Source organism: Papio anubis, chromosome 1 (assembly GCF_008728515.1).
Source record: "Papio anubis isolate 15944 chromosome 1, Panubis1.0, whole genome shotgun sequence".
Lineage (NCBI taxonomy): Eukaryota > Metazoa > Chordata > Mammalia > Primates > Cercopithecidae > Papio > Papio anubis.
Window position 1 is genome coordinate 170,285,958 of NC_044976.1, and position 4,480 is coordinate 170,290,437.

The following is a 4,480-nucleotide window of genomic DNA, read 5'->3' on the forward strand; positions in this document are numbered from 1 at the left end:
TCAAATGCCAATCTCTTCCAGAAACACCCTCACAGACATGCCCAGAAATAAAGCTTTACCATCGACCCAGTCCAGCTGACAACTAGAATTAACCGTGATCAAGCCTACTCTTAATCACATCAAGCCTACTCTTACTATGAGAGACTACATTCAGGAAAACACAGACTATACTCAGGAAAAGAGGCTTGAAAATGGGTAAAGAAGTGGCCACAGGAATTAGGAATTTACAAGAATAATAATAAATAATAGGAACAACTTTCTTCCTAATCAGATCAGTTGAAACAGTTTACATGTCTAATAAATTTTTAATTAGGTAATGCATATGTCTTGATTAGCAGTGCTTATAAAAATTCCATCATATTTTTCCCAAATAATTTATACTAAAACTTGATAACTATTTGTTTATATGGCAATTATAGAAAACTAAATGAACATTTGAGATTTACCGTTTGATAAATCAAATAATTGTTTTATAACATATTACTCATTAATATCAAAAGATATTTGCAGGTGAAATTGTATTTTCTGATTTTTTTTTTTTTTTTTTTTACCACTGAACTTTCATTCTAAGCAAGATTATTACCATATTTGCCCAAAACAGGTTGAACTCATTTACACTTTGTTCATTAGTGGTGCTTTTCTGCCTGCTTAGATCACCAGATCACTAGATCAATTCTCTTCTCCTTGGATAGCCACGTCATTCAAGGTCACGTAACTATTTTCCAGCAAATATCTATGGAACAATGTTAGACGAGGTTAGGAGGAGCAAAGATGAAGTACAGGATTCACCTTCCCTCTTCTAAATTGGATTTCCCATGTCCATGTAGAAGAACATCCAAAGTATACTCTTCCCTTAATATCTTTCTTTAATACCCTACATCACATTGATTTTTCTCTTTGCTTGAATCCTGTAGCTTTTAAAGATATACTAAATAATTGAGAATTAAAATATACTTTGTTTTTTTCTCTCTTTATTTAGCATGCCATAACCATGTCTCCATAATCAGGTTTCTGGAGAACAGGAAAAAAAAATTCTTATATATTCCCTATGGCATTTATCTCAATATAAATAGTATATACTTCATAAATAGTTCTTCAGTGAGTCACTGACTGATCAAGGGCTTGTTGATTAAAGCAACAATTTAAGCTGCTTACTTTATTATGCAGGAGCATCAGACATGGCTATAAGAAAACAAAGGGCCCAGATCACTCCTGTGATTGCCTCTGAGTGAATAAAGCAGTTAGCTCCAGTTCAGCAATCCTCAGTCCACTTTCGTATTCATTTTACATAGCTTATCCACAGGGCATTCAATATTATTTCCTGAGTAGGAAAGTCAATATTTTAGAAATAAAAATTCACCATGTAATTCAAAAATCTGTTCTCATAATCTTCAGGGACTTGTCCTGACGTTTTTACATGCATAAAACACATTAAAATCATTTGGAAGTAACATATAAAAGTGACAAATTACATCATTGGGCCAAGCAACTTCAGGCCTAAAGCCAAATATAATTATAAAACACTAGAAGCATTGGGATATCATAAAGGGTTCAGAAGAATATTCCATATTTTTTTCCTAGCAAGGATTTTCAGTATGTAATTCAGGAAAAGGTCAATTATTAATGTATTTAGTGAAAAATAGTACATTCTTATGAAATTAAAATCTAATTTACACATACTTTGCAATGCACTTCAGCCTACATAGCCTACATTGGATTATATAAAGTGCCGATGCAAAGTCAAAACAATGATTTTTGCTTATTCCCCTTTTCTGAAGGATTATGGGGCTAAGAAAGGAGAAAACTGTGAAGTGCAAAGAAACAAAGCCCTCAAGAATTGCTAAGATTCAATATCACTCTATTGAATAGAAAGGCATTAGTATTTGTTAAATAGTAAATATTAATTAGAGGGTCAATTCTCAGTCCTCATCCTCCTCGAAGGACTTGATCACACCGTCTTCTTGGAAACACTTTCTTTGCTTGGGTTCTATGACACACACTCTGAATTTCCTATTTCACTGGCTATTCCATCATAATCTATGTAGTGTCTCTTATGTGCTAATGTCTTACTGTTAGATTGCTGAAGCTCAGTTTTTTAATCTATAGCGATTCAGTAGTATAATAGTATATACTATTCTTTGTTATCTCATCCAGTTTCATGGTTTTAAATACCGTCTTCTACATTGATGACCCCCAATTTTGATCTGTAGCTCAGTGGTCTCCCTTGTACCCAACTTATATGTTTTGAGTAGTATTTTCAAATTCATATCTCCCAAATGTAGCTCCCAAACAACATCTCATTTAATTGCAAATACAGTCTTCCCGTTGGTCAGACCAAAGGTGTTAATGTAATCGTTGACTTTTCTTTCTCTTACATTTCTCATTCAATTGATTGAATGTAAGTATGTCATAATACCTATGAATATATCATAATATTCCCAATATTAACATTTCTCAACACCACCACTGCACCTTCCTTCATCTAAGCCACCATTCCAACTGGCTGGGTAGATCCTTACAGAGGCCTAAAAAGTGCAGCACAATAGGAATGCATCATCACTCTGACCTCGCTCTTTACTTTTGCACGATTGGTAACCCTGGTCCACATACATGGGACTCTTTGCTCTTCTTTGGAAACATCAGTTGTATTCCCCAATTAGAACTTTCACAGTCTTTTTTTTTTTTTTTTTTTTTTTTTTTTCCTGCTGGAAGCTATTTTACTGCTAAAAACCCATGTCATACAGTTAATTTCTTCTTCTTTTAATTCTGTGCTCAAATGTCATTTTCTTGACTGCAGATGTCTGAAATATCTATATAATACCATAGACCCAAGTCCTGGCACTCCACAACCCACTCCAGGATTATTTAAAATTCCCACCTGCAGGTGCTTGTGATATGTATTTGTGCCTACCTTTCATGAGATATAGTTAGAGAACTATATTAGTCTGTTCTCATGTGGCTAATAAAGACATACCTGAGACTGGGTAACTTATAAAGAAAAGAGGTTTTATTGACTCACAGTACTGAAATTTATTTTATGGTCAAGCATATGGCTTTTCTTGGTGAATGTTTTATAAAGACTTGAAAATTGTGCTTATCCTACAATTGAGCATTTTATAAATATCAATTTGTTTTATATTGTTGTTCAAACTGTGATAAATCTGTCTACATTTCTACTTTCTCTCCCACATGTTGAAAGAGGTGTTTTTAAAAGTCTTAACATGTTTCTATTTCTACCTTTCTACATGTTCAGGAATTTATAATCTGAATTTAGAAAATCTATTATTAGAGGAATACAGCTTTGTAATCTTCTTGTCTTCTGATGAGTAGGCACTTCTGTCATTGTGAAATGTATTTCTTCATCTTTGGTAATACAAGTTATCTTTGAAATCTACTTTAACATTGATAGAGCCACATCTGATTCCATTTGATTAATGTTTTCAGAATATATCATGTTTAATATTTTGAATCATAGACATAATTTATTTTGTCTTTTTTTTTGGTTTTGTTCTCTTTGTTTAATCTAATCTCACAATCTGTCTTCTATTTGTTGTATTTAGTCTATTTCTACTTAACAAATTACTAATATTATGGAATTTAAGTTGATTTTAATATTTATTTACTTTTATTTGTCCAATCCATTTTTGTATTTTATTTCTGTCCTTTCCTTTCTCTTCCTTCTTTTAAGTCAATGCTTATTTTTTAAATTTTTATTTCAACTGATTCAATTTTTTTACTATGTATTTTTGCATTACTTTATTAGATTTTACTCCAGGGGTTATAATATGGCTCCTTAACTAATTTTTCCACTTATAATTTATATTGAATTATTTCAGTTAAAATAATAAAAAATATATATATATTTTTAGAATAGTGCAATTCTATCTACCATGCCTCTGTTCTGAAAAAAATATAATTTTGGTAAATAAGCTGCAAAAGCATCAATATTAGTTATTATTTGAAAAGTTTTCTTTTAAAGAAATTAGAAAAAATATAATATATAATATTCTTTGATATTTATCTATATTTTTTGCCATTTCTGGGGTCCTTCATTTCTTCCTATAGAATCAAGTTCCCACATTGTATCACTTTACTTACACTTGAACTTTTAAAAATATCTTTTTGTATGTAGGTCTTCTGGCATCAAATTCATTATATGTTTGTTTATCTGAAAATGTTTCTATTTCACTCTTACATTTGAAAAATATTTTTGCTGGATATTTAAGTTTGGGTTGGTAATTTTTCTTTCTTTGAGCACTTAAGAGATGTCATTCTATTTTTTTTAAGTCTTAATTGTTTGTGGCAAAAAATTATCTGTCATTCTTATTTTTGTAACCTGTATGATATATCCTTATTATTTGACTTTTTTAAAGATACTTTATTCATTTTTTGTTTGTAGCAGATTTACTATGATATACCTCAATGTAGTTTTCTTTTTTTTCATCATGCTTGAGATTCACTATTTTTTCAGTATTCATAG